Source organism: Meles meles, chromosome 11 (assembly GCF_922984935.1).
Source record: "Meles meles chromosome 11, mMelMel3.1 paternal haplotype, whole genome shotgun sequence".
NCBI classification, from domain to species: Eukaryota; Metazoa; Chordata; class Mammalia; order Carnivora; family Mustelidae; genus Meles; species Meles meles.
Genome location: NC_060076.1, coordinates 73,368,624 through 73,383,285, shown reverse-complemented (window position 1 = coordinate 73,383,285; position 14,662 = coordinate 73,368,624). Strand labels below are relative to the sequence as shown.

Below are 14,662 nucleotides of genomic sequence, written 5' to 3'. Positions count from 1 at the left end.
TTTTTTAATAGTTTTTATTTATTTATTTGAGGGAGAGAGCGCATGAGCAGGGGCAGTAATGGAGTGAGAGGGAGAAGCAGGCTTCCCACTGAGCAAGGAGCTGGGAGCTAGACTCAATCCCAGGACCCTGAGGTCATGACCTGAGCTCAAGGCAGATGGTTAACCGAATGAGTCACCCAGGCACCCCAGGATTTTTCATTTTTAATGAAATATTATCATTATTATTTTAATTACAATGAGCTGGGATGGGTTTGTGAGGTCTCCACTTTGTATTTCCAACTCTGCCTTGGTTTTGCTTAATAATATGGAATATGCATGGGCAGTAAACAGAGTTTTCACATTAACATGTGGTTCCATTTTAAATGACCCATCTCTCTTTTCCCAACCATTTCAAGATGAAATCGAATCCCCCCTCTCAAATACAGCATTGAAGACACTTACTGCTTTAAAGAAAGCCTGGACAGAAGAGAAGGCTAACTCAGGGGCACCTGGGTGGCTCAGTCAGTTAAGCATCCAACTCTTGACTTCAGCTCAGCTCATGGTCTCAGGGTTGTAAGATCGAGTTCCATATCCAGCTCTGTGCTGGGTGTGGAGCACCCCCCTCACCTCAATCGAGCAATCAATTAATGAGTCAATGAAGTAAGAGTTGGCTAACTCCTGGTATCAGGTGGCGAAAGGAAAAACATTGGAAGGGCCTACAGCAACCAGCCGCTTGGTGCACCAGCCAGTGTTGCTCTGGAGGCTTCCGTGGCTAAAAAATGAAGACACAGCTGCCAGTCAGTGAGGTCAGGGGTCAGCGCAGGAATTACAGGTCAGGTGGACATAAAAAATACGCAGGAAATAGAGTGAGCACAGGCTAAGACTTTTTTTTTTTTTATTTCTAAGAGTAGTCTTAGTAGTTTAATGAACTTAGTTACAGAGGTTTTGTCTTTTACATGGTATTAATCCCTAACTACCTATTTATTTTATTGTTTGAGAACAGTTTTTGAAGGTTTTTTTGGATTTATTTTTATTATTATTTTTAAAATTTTATTTTGATTTTTCGGTGTTCCAAGATTCATTGTTTATATGATATTTTAAAATATTTACAAATACTTACAAATATTAAATTAGAATCATTATAAATTTTTACAAATATATCTAATACTTATAAGTAATATTTGTAAGCTTTATATATACATATATAAATTACAAAACAGTGTATGAATAGATGTTAAGATTTATATGCAAGGCAAAAATATGCTTTCTCTCTTCGATGCATAACCCCCAGCAAATTTAGAAAAGTCTAAGCTTTTAAAAAGTGCTTTGTAAGTTAACCTTAATGTTCTACACTTATGCTGAACATTTTATAAGTAAGTCCTCTAAATTTTTGGTACCCCTTGTTCTGTATCACTTGAAAATTTTTAGTAAAATGTTCAATGAATGGAGTATCAAAAATTTCAGCTTTTGCAATTTGCTTTTAAAAGCTTCAGTGATAAAAACTTGTATAAAAACAAGGAAGGAAGGAATTGAAAAAATTTCATAGTCTGAATAATATATAACTTTGAAATTTCCTAACTGTGCTTTAGGATATCCTGATGTATAGCAACACTCCTTTCATGGAGCTCCTATTTTAAATTTGATAATTTTATATTCTATATTGAAATGAAACAGAATTGAGAAAATACACAAATTTTCACCATTTACATTTGGAAAAACATTGAAAATAATCATAAACAATTTATTTGATGAATTTTATCTTATAAAATATTTGTTGAATAAACATAAAACTTATGAAAATATTATAGCTGTTATGTTTACAAATTTCAATATAGAAAAATTAGAATTCAGACTATTGTTCACTCTAGAGGATTTACTATAAGCTCACTAGGTATCCAGACATCTATAAAAAACACTGATTTAAAATATGATGGCCTACCGATGAAAATCAATAGAGAGTATCAGTAATTTCAAAATTGTAATCATAGAATGTAACCACTTTCTCAAGGAAAAACTAAGTGTGCTGCCAGAAGATTTGCCTTGACAGATATGATAAAAGAAGTTATTTAGAGAGAAGGAAAATCATATAGATCAGAAATTCAGATCTGCAAAAAGAAAAGAGCATCAGTAAAAGAATAAGTGAAGGTAAAATAAAACTTCTCTTTGTCTTATTTTTAATTGTTCCAACTATTACAGTTTGTTCAAACATTAAGAGCAACAATGTGCTTGATTATGTAGGCATATGGATATGAAATGAATGGCAGCAATGATAAATGGGACAGGAAGGAAGAATTAGAATTACTCTGTTATAATGCACTGTAATGTACTCACACCACCTGTGAAGCAGTACAGTGTGAGTTGAACGTGGACTTGGATTTGTTGTAAGTGTATATTGCGAACCCTAGGGCAATCATGAAAAAAAGTTAGGAAAAAAAGTATAACTTACATGCTAAAAAGGAAAAAATGAAATCATATAAAATACTCAATGAAACCCACAAAAGGCAGAAAAGAGAGCAGAAGACAAAAATAGGAACAAAGAACTAGGACAACAAATAGAAAACAGTAAGGAATGTGGAAAATATTAATCCAAATATGTCACTTGCAACAGTGCAACTGTACCAGTTAAAAGACAGAGATTTTCATAATGCATCAAAATACAAGACCCAACTATATGCTTTCTACAAGAAATCCACTCTAAGTATAAAGACACATATAGATAAAAAGTAAATGAATAGAGATATGATATATATATATATGTGTGTGTGTGTGTGTGTGTGTGTGTGTATAACACTTATCAAAAGAAAGCAGGAGTAGTTATACTAATTTCAGACAGACTTCAGAGAAAGGAATATCATCAGGTGTAAAGATGGTAATTACATAATTATGAAAGGGTCAATTCTCCAAGAATACCTAATAATCCTTAACACATCTGTTCCTAACAACAGAACACCAAGCTTATGAGGCAAAAACTGATAGAATTGCAAAGAGAAATAGATGAATCCACTATTCTAACTGGAGACTTCAACAACCCTCTGTCAGAACTGGATAGATCCAGGAGCCAGAAAATCGCTACAGACACAGTTGAACTCAACACCACTGCCAATGAACTGTACACAATGGACATCCATAGATTCTGTCATCCAGCAACAGCAGAATACACATTCTTCTCAAGCTCACGTGGAATAGGAACCAAGACAGACCACACTCTGGGCCATAAAATACATCTTAACAAATAAATTTAAAAGAACAGAAATCATACAATGTCTGTTCTCATACCATAGGGAACCTCAACTAGAAGTTCATAACAAAAAAGTAGTTGGAAAATCCCCAAATGCTTGGAAATTTAAAAATATACTTCTGAGTAACACACTCAGAACATCCAATATGATATTAAAGGAGAACAAGGGTGGGTGACTGATATACTAAACTTCAAGTCTCACTGTAAATCTACAGTAATTAAGGTATTATGTTATTGTTGAAAGAATAAACAAATAGATCATTGGAACAGAATAGAGAGCCCAGCAAAATACCTCCATAAATAGAGTCAACTGATCTTTTTTTTAGAAAGGATAAGACAATACAAAGAAGCAAAGATAGTTTGTTCATGAAATGATGCTTGAACAAATGGACAGCCACATAAAAACAAAAATGAATGTCGATATAGACCTTACACCATTCACAAAAATTAACACAGAATGCATCACAGACTGAAATGTAACAGGCCGAAGTATAAAGCTTCTAGAAGATAACATAGGAGAAAACCTAGTGGACCTGGGGTGTGGTTTTGCCTTTATAGATACAACACCAAAGATAGGATCCATGAAATGCATAACTGAGAAGGTGTATTTCATCAAATTTAAAATTTATGCTCTGCAAAAGACCTATCAAAAGAATAAGAAGACAAGCCACAGACTGGGAGAAAATATTTGCAAAGGATACATCTGATAGAGGTCTGTTATCCAAAACATACAAAGAATTCTTAAAACTCAACAACAAGAAAACAAACATCAGCCTTAAAAAATAGGTCAAAGACATTCACAGGCACCTCACACCCAAGAAGATATACAGTTAACAAGCATATGGAAAAAATGCTCTACACCATAAATCATCAGGAATATGAAAATTAAAACAACAACGAGATACCATTGCAAACCTGTTTGAATGGCCGAAATTTGGAGCACTGACAACACCAAGGGCTGACCAGGGTGTGGAACAACAGGGACTCTCACTCGCTGCTGGTGGAAATGTACAATCACTTTGGAAGACAGCTTGGCATTTTCTTACAAAAGTAAATATGCTCTTATCATTCAATCCAGCAGTTGAGTTCCTTGGTATCTACCCTAAGGAGTTAAAAACTTATGTCCATACAAAAGCCTGCTCAGAGAGGTTTACCACACTTCACCTCTGTTCATAATTGCCCAAACTCAGAAGCAAATAAAACGTCCAGGAGATGAATGGACCAACTGTAGTATCCAGACAATGGGATATTATTGAGCATTAGGTGCATATTACTAAGTCACTGAAGCCAATCTGAAAAGACTACTCACTTGGATGATTAACTCCTCCTTCATCTGCCCCAAGCTATTCTCAACCCTGAGTGAAATATTTTTTTTTAAAAAGTAGTAGAATTTGAATATTACCACTTTGCAATACCTAAGGGATTAATAAACGTAAGCATTGAATATCAACAGGTGTGAACACCACACCAAAAAGGCAACATCTAGACATTTTACTTCTTGATGGAAGAACACAATGCCATTTGAAAGGTATCTGACAGGGGCGCCTGTGTGGCTCAGTGGGTTAAAGCCTCTGCCTTTGGCTCGGGTCCTGATCTCAGGGTCCTGGGATCGACCCCGCATCGGGCTCTCTCCTTAGTGGGGAACCTGCTTCTGCCCCCACTCCTACTGCCTGCCTCTCTGCCTACTTGTGATCTCTGTCAAATAAATAAAAATCTTAAAAAAAAATAAGTATAATAAAAGGTATCTGACAAAAATAAAACCCGAATCTGAGTAGGCCTCTGAGGCTAATTAATAATGTATAGGAAGTACTGGGCAGAGAGACATGTTGGAGAGTTCCAAAAGATATGGTCAGCAAATCCAGAATGTGGAAGTCTCCACAACGTGAGCAACAGTAATCTGGATTTTTCCACAAATAAACTAAAGAGTAAAAAAAAAAAACAAACTAAAGGGAGAGGGAAGAGCTTACAGATTAAAACAGACTAAAAGATGCCTCAACCAGTTGAACGTGTGTCCCTTATTTGGATCCTGCTTTTTTATTTATTTTTTTAAAGATTTTATTTATTTACTTGACAGACAGAGATCACAAGCAGGCAGAGAGAGAGGAGGAAACAGGGTCCCTACTGAGCAGAGAGCCCGATGCGGGGCTCGATCCCAGGACCCTGGGATCATGACCCAAGCCGAAGGCAGAGGCTTTAACCCACTGAGCCACCCAGGCGCCCCTGGATCCTGCTTTTTAAAAAAAAAAAAAAAAAAAAAAAAAAAGACTAAAATATGACATTTATGGGAGAAATAGAAGGATAAATATTGGTTGGGTGTGTGATGATATTAGCATGTTATTAATTGTGTGGGGCATAATGGTATTGCAATTGTGTTTTTTAAGTGTCTGCTCAACGAACTCCAGTACCTTTTCCTCTTCCTCAGGATTAAGAGATACAGTTCTTACAATAGCTGTGTGGTAAAACCTATACAGACTGGCTCTTTTCCCTGTCACTTTTTCTCTTATTGCTCTTCCTCTTAGCTAGTAGGTAATTAGGAGTGAGAGAGGGTTCCTGTGGGTGGTAGAAGCCAGAGTACTAGACAGTATTAACCAGAACAAACTAGAAGTCATCTCAAACTGAATAGTCCTAATATCCTAACATGTCTAAGCTACTCTTCAACTTCCAATACAGAAGCATTTATAAACCCTTTTCCTAAAATAAAATTATAATTTAGATTTAAGTTATATTTGAAATAAAGAGTAAATAAGACATCAAGAGGAAGACATGCCTGAGTATATTAAAGGGAGGATAAATTGCAGGAGCTCCAGATTATAAACAAACTAAGGCTTGTCCCTAACAGATGCACTGTCATCACTCCCCTTCCCTGCAGTGACACACTGTCTCCCTCCCCTCTCCCACAATAAAGTGCACAGCCCTTGATTTATCCACAGGTGAACAACACATGACAGTTTGAGGTACAGGTCAGGTCGGTGCAGCCCTCCCCTCCCAAGTCAGCGCTAGGAAGACTGCATATTCCTCCACTCCAGCCCGAAAGCTGCCTGTTGAACTCTCAGAGCGGCTCAACATAATTGTGAAATGAAGCAACCTGGCCCTTGTCCACAGAGCAAATACAAGTGTGACCGCGCCTCCCCCGAGGTGGCCAGGTACAGACACCGCTGGGGAGGGCAGCCTGCGTGACCTGGCAGGAACTCTTAATCACACTTGACACACACTGCTGCAAATAGGGACGGGAAGTCACAAGGAAAGCACTGTTGCACCCTTAAGCCTTCTCTAAACAACCAACCAGAAAGACAAGTCCAGGAACTGACTGTGGACGCCCATTGACGCAAAACCCGGGAGCCACTATATAAAGTAACAGGCAACCCTGTGGTTACTTACTGTGTTATTTACTGTGGTTAAATTCCTGTGTTAGCAGTAAGACGCTGTGGGGAGTGTGGTGTGGCCATCCGCACAATGCATGTGTGTGTGGGTGTGTGTACGCACAGTGAGTCTTCTAGAATCCCACAGCTCTTGTTCAGGATCCTTCTTTAGTGGTGTTATGTTTCCAGCTGGGTTTGCATGGCCTGAGGTCACAAACAAAGGGCAGCTCCTCCTCTCCCCTGCCTTACCCCACCCCCACTCCAGCTGGATCACCTGATGGATGAAGGATTCCTCTAGTTACTGCAAAGCAAGCTCTGCTCCCAGCTGAGCTCTGAGCTGGGAAGTCATCAGTTGCCTGATACCATTCACCTTGGGCTCCAGTGTTTGGAACACAAAACCACATCGGATCTCAGCACAACGACACAGGAAGAGCAGGTTCTCTTCAGCTCTTCCTGCAGTTGAGGTTGAGGTCCAAGATCCCATCATCCAAAGAAGAGAAGCTCTCTGCCAAGTACACAAGTTCAAGAGCAACAGGGCCTGGAGCCAAACTCCCTAGGTTCGAATCCCAGCTTTGCCAATTCCCAGCTCTGTGGCCTGGGGAAGTTCATCCCCATACTTCTATTTCTTAATCAGCAAATGGGGTCAAAGTAGCATGTTCTTCAGAAGGTCCTAAAAAGGATGTAATTAGTTAATATAGTTGAGGGTCTTAGAACAGTACCAGGCACAAAAGTGAGACTTATTTATGATTCCCTAAATAAGAGGTAAATAAGAAAGAGGTAAGCAGAAAATACCTTGGGAAAAAACTCATGTGATGGAAATAACACTGGAATTGGCCTTGGGGATGGTGGCTGGCATCTCCCTGCTCTACCACAAACTAGCAAATATCTTAGGTAAATCACTTAGAGTCTTTAGAGCTTGTTTTCTGTCAATAACGATCTCTTCCCAGGATTGCTGTGGAAGCCTAGGAGATGTTCAAGACAGTAACATTTTGTAAATACGTATTCTACAAATCCTGGGGATATGTCTCTTGCATTCTCTTTCTTTTGCAACGGCTCTATTGACACAGAGTTCACATACCATACAACTCACCCATTTAAAGTGTGCAATTTAGAGTCTTTTTGTATTTTCAGTTTTGCAACCATCACTATAATCAACGGTAAAACATTTTTAACCTCCCCCACAAGAAATCCCATCTGCTTCAGGAGTCATCCCCCATTACTCACTCTCCCTCCCCCAGAGCTAGGTAACTGCTAATCTACTTTCTGTCTACATAAATTTGCCTACTATTGACAATTCATATAAATTGAATAATATAATGTATGGTGTTTTGTGTTAGGGTTCTTTAACTTGACATAATGTTTTCAAGTTTCATCCAAGTGGTATTAGTACTTTATTCCTTTATATGGCTGAGTAATACTCTGTTATATAGATATATCACATTTTATTATCCTCAATTGATGACCATTTGGGTTGTTTCTGCTTTTTGGCTATTATGACTAATGCTGCTCTGAACATTCCAGTATGGATTTTTGTGTGGACCTATATCTTCAGTTCTCCTGGGCATGAATCTAGAAGTGAAATTGCTGGGTTATATGGCTTATTTGATACTTAACTTTTTGAGGAACAGCTAAATGTTTTCCAAAGAGCCTATTCCAGCAGTCCTCCCAGTTTCTACACATCCTTGTCAATACTTGTTACTATGTCTTTTTTTTTTTTTTATAGCCATCTTAGTAGGTGTGATGAAATGGTATCTCACCATGGCTTTGACTTGCATTTCCCTGATGGCTAACGGTGTTGAGCATCTTTTAATGTGCTTCTTGGCCATTTGTGTATCTTCTTTGAAGAAATGTCTATTCAGATCCTTTGCTCTTTTTTAATTGGGTTACTTGTCTTCCTATTATTGAATGGTTGGTGTTCTTTATATATTCTAGACACAAATCCCTTACTCCAATATTCCTTATTCCCACCGCCTTCTTTGAACCATTGTTGGCAAACATATTACGTTTCTGTATGTGATAGATCCACAGTACAATTAAATACATATCACTCTGTATGGTTGCTTTTTAAATCCATTAATACAAGAAAGAAGAAATGTGCATTCATCCTGTTTTTTATAATAACATAATAACCTTTACCAGTGTTCTTTGTTTTTGTCTGTATGGATTTAAATTACTATCTAAATGGTTTGAAGAACTTCCTTTAGTATTTCTTGTAGGGTGGGTTGGCTGGCAACAAATTCTTTATCTTTGTTTATCTGGGAATGTCTGCATATCATTTTCATTTTTGAAAGATGGTTTCACTAAATATAAGATTCTTGGTTGACAGGTTTTCTTGTTTGTGTGGTTACTTTTCCCAAATTTTGTCTAGGACATCCAACTGCCTTCTGGCCTCCATTGTTTCTGGTGAAAAGTATCAGGTGAGATGTTACTCTTATTGCAATTCCTTTATATGTCATTTGTCATTCTTCTCTTGCAACTTTCAAGATTTTATCTTTGGCTTTCAATATTTTTACTACAACATGTCCTCGTGTGGATCACTTTGCATTTATCTACATAGAGTTTGTTGAGCTTCTTGATGTACATTGTTTTCTCATCAGTTTTTTTCCTCTCTTTTCCACTGGGGACTTTCATTATGTGTGTGGTGGTGTGTTTACTGGTTTTCTTCATTCTCTCCTTTTTCTCTCTGTTGGTCTCATAATTTCTGTCTTTAAGCTTGTTAATTTGTTCGTTTCTCAGTTCAGATATACTGCTGAACCCCTGTAGTGACAAGTTCCAGGAACTTTAAATGGTTGTTTTTAAATAATCTTCACAAGGTGTGGTTGTTTCACTGGGGAGTAAGTCTTCAGAGCTCCTCATGTTATCATTGCAGAAGTGGAAGTCCCTCCTGTGTTCTTCATTGTTCATCTCCTCAAAGACATTAAATTTGAAAATGTCTTTCTCTCGAATAGCCCACTTTACTGTTACAAAACACCATATCAGGGTGCCTGGGTGGCTCCGTCAGTTAGGCATCTTGGTTTTAGCTCAGGTCCTGATCTCAGGATTGTGGGGATCGAGCCCCTTATTGGGCTCCACACTCAGCAGGGAGTCTGCTTGGGATTCTCTCTCTCTCCCTCTGCCCCTCCCCTATACACACTCTCTCTTTATCTCTCTCTAAAAGAAATAAATAAGTCTTTTAATAAAACACAATATCTTACACTGAGGTACCACTCAAGCCCTTACTAGTTGACAAGTCTTGTAAGCGTTCTTGCCTCATCCTTCTGCACCATTATTCACTCCCTCCTAGAGATTTTCTTCTCCCCTGGTTTCACTATTCAGGTTACCCCGAACCACAAAATGGCTAGGTCTCGTGAAGCAGGTCGTTTCCTTCAATCTACTTTTAAATGCTGGTCCAATGGGTGGAGGGTGTTAACACTGTCTCTCTTCCCTTAGTACCTGGATGCCCTGGCAGCGTCATCTATGCTGATGGCTTATACTCTCACTCATGTCTTCTAACCACCAGTTCATGTCTCCAGCCTTCAAAACCTTCCCTTGAGCTCCAGCACCCAATTGCTTACTGGACATTTCTGTTGGGACCCACAGACACCTCAAATTTAATAAACATGACTAAGATTGGACTCCCCCTTTTCTCCAAAGCTTATTTCTCTTTTGTTTTTTATTTCATATTCAGGTTAATTATATCCAGCTGTCTAGTCACCTAAACCAGGAAGCTGGGAGCTTTCCTCAGGTCCTCCTCTCTTCTCACATTCTACTGTCCTGAGAGCTGGGCTTTTTCCACAAAGTCTCTGCCTTAATTCAAGCTTTGGTTGTTTGCCAACCAGCCTAGCATAACCTTCCATTCTTCCATTCTCTACAAGGCAACCAAGGTGATCTTCCTAAATCACAAATCTTATTATGTGATTCCTTGACAATACATTTTTATTACCACTGCAATTGTCTATAATCATATTCCCTAATTGCAGTGATCTAAGTATGGCCTTCACAATTTTTTACCATAACTATTATTGTTGTCATCATTTATTTGCATGGCTTATTTATCATTATTTGTTTACCTAGATTTATTTCAAGAGGAAATTTGATCTTTATATTAGAAAAATCAGTATCATTTGTCATAAGAGCGAAGAGAAGAAGAACAGCAACTCTAGAAACAGAAAATCAACCACTTTCTGAAAGGTAGGACTGGCGGAGAAGTGAATCTAAAACGACGGGAAGATAGACCGCGGGGGGAGGGGCCGGCTCCCGGCAAGTGGCGGAGCAACGGAGCACAAAATCAGGACTTTTAAAAGTCTGTTCCACTGAGGGACATTGCTCCAGAGGCTAAACCAGGGTGAAGCCCACGTGGGGTCAGCGTGGCCCCAGGCCCCGCAGGGTCACAGAAGGATCGGGGGTGTCAGAGTGTTGGAGAGATCGCAGGTATTAGAACGGAGAAGCCGGCTGCAGAGACAGAGCCGAGGACTGAACTCTCAACTCGGGGTTACCTTGAACTGGTCGCGGGCTGGGTGAGCTCGGAGCGCGGCTAGAGGCTGGGGATATGGGAGTGATTGGGTGCTGTCCTCTGGGGGCACACTGAGGAGTGGGGCCCCAGGCTCTCGGCTCCTCCGGGCCGGAGACTGGGAGGCCGCCATTTTCATTCCGGTCCTCCGGAACTCTACAGAAAGCGTTCAGGGAACAGAAGCTCCCAAAAGCGAACCCGAGCCGATTACTTAGTCCGGCCGCCGGTAAGGGCGGTGCAATCCCGCCTCCGGCAAAGACACTTGAGAGTCACTACAACAGGCCCCTCCCCCAGAAGATCAACAAAATATCCAGCCAGGACGAAGTTCATCTATCAAGGAAAAAGCAGGTTCAATTCCTAAGACAGCAGAGCAATTCCAGAGGAGGAGAAAGCAAAGCACGGAACTCATGGCTTTCTCCCCATGATTCTTTAGTCTTGCGGCTACTTTAATTTTTTTTTCTTTTTTCAATTTTTTTTTCTTTTTTCTTTTTTCTTCTTCTGCTAAATTTTTTAAAACTTTTACCCTTTTCTTTTTTAACGTTTTTTGACTAGTTCATCTAGATATATATATATTTTTCCTTCTTTTTTATATTTTTTTATTTGTTTTATTTTTTAAATTTTTTTCTTTTTTTTTTTTCCAGAAACTGTTTTTATCCCCTTTTCCCCCCCCACAATTTGGGGTCTCTTCTGATTTGGTTACAGCACATTTTTCTGGGGTCTTTGCCACCCTTTTAGTAGTTTATTTGCTCCTTCATATCCTCTTATCTGGACAAAATGACAAGGCGGAAAAAATCACCACAAACAAAAGAACAAGAGACAGTACCGAAGGCTAGGGACCTAATCAACACAGACATTGGTAATATGTCAGATCAAGAGTTCAGAATGACGATTCTGAACATTCTAGCCGGGCTCGAAAAAGGCATGGAAGATATTAGAGAAACCCTCTCTGGAGATATTAAAGCCCTTTCTGGAGAAATTAAAGAACTAAAATCTAACCAAGTTGAAATAAAAAAAGCTATTAATGAGGTGCAATCAAAAATGGAGGCTCTCACTGCTAGGATAAATGAGGCAGAAGAAAGAATTAGTGATATAGAAGACCAAATGACAGAGAATAAGGAAGCCGAGCAAAAGAGGGACAAACAGCTACTGGACCATGAGGGGAGAATTCGATAGATAAGTGACACCATAAGACGAAACAACATTAGAATAATTGGGATTCCAGAAGAATAAGAGAGAGAGAGGGGAGCAGAAGGTCTATTGGAGAGAATCATTGGAGAGAATTTCCCTAATATGGCAAAGGGAACAAGTATCAAAATCCAGGAGATGCAGAGAACCCCCCTCAAAGTCAACAAGAATAGGTCCACACCCCGTCACCTAATAATAAAATTTACAAGCCTTAGTGACAAAGAGAAAATCCTGAAAGCAGCCCGAGAAAAGAAGTCTGTAACATACAATGGTAAAAATATTAGATTGGCAGCAGACTTATCCACAGAGACCTGGCAGGCCAGAAAGAGCTGGCATGATATATTCAGAGCACTCAACGAGAAAAACATGCAGCCAAGAATACTCTATCCAGCTAGGCTATCATTGAAAATAGAAGGAGAGATCAAAAGGTTCCAGGACAAACAAAAACTGAAAGAATTTGCAAACACCAAACCAGCTCTACAGGAAATATTGAAAGGGGTCCTCTAAGCAAAGAGAGAGCCTAAAAGTAGTAGATCAGAAAGGTACAGAGACAATATACAGGAACAGTCACCTTACAGGCTAATAATGGCACTAAATTCATATCTCTCAATAGTTACCCTGAATGTTAATGGGCTAAATGCCCCAATCAAAAGACACAGGGTATCAGAATGGATAAAAAAACAAAACCCATCAGTATGTTGCCTACAAGAAACTCATTTTAGACGCGAAGACACCTCCAGATTTAAAGGGAGGGGGTGGAAAACAATTTACCATGCTAATGGGCATCAGAAGAAAGCTGGGGTGGCAATCCTTATATAAGATCAATTAGATTTTAAGCCAAAGACTATAACAAGAGATGAGGAAGGACACTATATCCTACTCAAAGGGTCTGTCCAACAAGAAGATCTAACAATTTTAAATATCTATGCCCCTAACGTGGGAGCAGCCAACTATATCAACCAATTAATAACAAAATCAAAGAAACACATCAATAATAATACAATAATAGTAGGGGACTTTAACACTCCCCTCACTGAAATGGACAGATCATCCAAGCAAAAGATCAACAAGGAAATAAAGGCCTTAAATGACACACTGGACCAGATGGACATCACAGATCTATTCAGAACATTTCATCCCAAAGCAACAGAATACACATTCTTCTCTAGTGCACATGGAACCTTCTCCAGAATAGATCACATCCTGGGTCACAAATCAGGTCTCAACCGGTATCAAAAGATTAGGATTATTCCCTGCATATTTTCAGACCACAATGCTCTGAAGCTAGAACTCAATCACAAGAGGAAAGCTGGAAAGAACCCAAATACATGGAGACTAAACAGCATCCTTCTAAAGAATGAATGGGTTAACCAGGAAATTAAAGAGGAATTGAAAAAATTCATGGAAACAAATGATAATGAAAACACAACAGTTCAAAATCTGTGGGACACAGCAAAGGCAGTCCTGAGAGGAAAATATATAGCGGTACAAGCCTTTCTCAAGAAACAAGAAAGGTCTCAAGTACACAACCTAACCCTACGTGTAAAGGAGCTGGAGAAAGAACAAGAAAGAAACCCTAAACCCAGCAGGAGAAGAGAAATCATAAAGATCAGAGCAGAAATCAATGAAATAGAAACCAAAAAAACAATAGAAAAAATCAATGAAACTAGGAGCTGGTTCTTTGAAAGAATCAATAAGATTGATAAAACCCTGGCCAGACTCATCAAAAAGAAAAGAGAAAGGACCCAAATAAATAAAATCATGAATGAAAGAGGAGAGATCACAACTAACACCAAAGAAATACAGACAATTATAAGAACATACTATGAGCAACTCTATGCCAACAAATTGGACAATCTGGAAGAAATGGATGCATTCCTAGAGACATATAAACTACCATAACTGAACCAGGAAGAAATAGAAAACCTGAACAGGCCCATAACCTGTAAGGAGATTGAAACAGTCATCAAAAATCTCCAAACAAACAAAAGCCCAGGGCCAGACGGCTTCCCAGGGGAATTCTACCAAACATTTAAAGAAGAACTCATTCCTATTCTCCTGAAACTGTTCCAAAAAATAGAAATGGAAGGAAAACTTCCAAACGCATTTTATGAGGCCAGCATCACCTTGATCCCAAAACCAGACAAGGATCCCACCAAAAAAGAGAACTACAGACCAATATCCTTGATGAACACAGACGCAAAAATTCTCGCCAAAATACTAGCCAATAGGATTCAACAGTACATTAAAAGGATTATTCACCACGATCAAGTGGGATTTATTCCAGGGCTGCAGGGTTGGTTCAACATCCGCAAATCAATCAATGTGATAGAACACATTAATAAAAGAAAGAACAAGAACCATATGATACTCTCAATAGATGCTGAAAAAGCATTTGACAAAGTACAGCAT

At 39.0% G+C, this 14,662-nt stretch overlaps 1 long non-coding RNA gene across 1 annotated transcript in view; it reads left to right on the top strand.

Annotated features, from left to right (window-relative positions):
- LOC123952720 overlaps nucleotides 1-10,738 on the top strand; it is a 32,630-nt gene extending 21,892 nt beyond the window's left edge. The window contains exon 3 of the long non-coding RNA XR_006820698.1: nucleotides 10,630-10,738. This is a non-coding gene — a long non-coding RNA (uncharacterized LOC123952720). The remainder of the gene's footprint in view (nucleotides 1-10,629) is intronic.
- The last annotated feature ends 3,924 nt before the right edge of the window (nucleotides 10,739-14,662 follow it).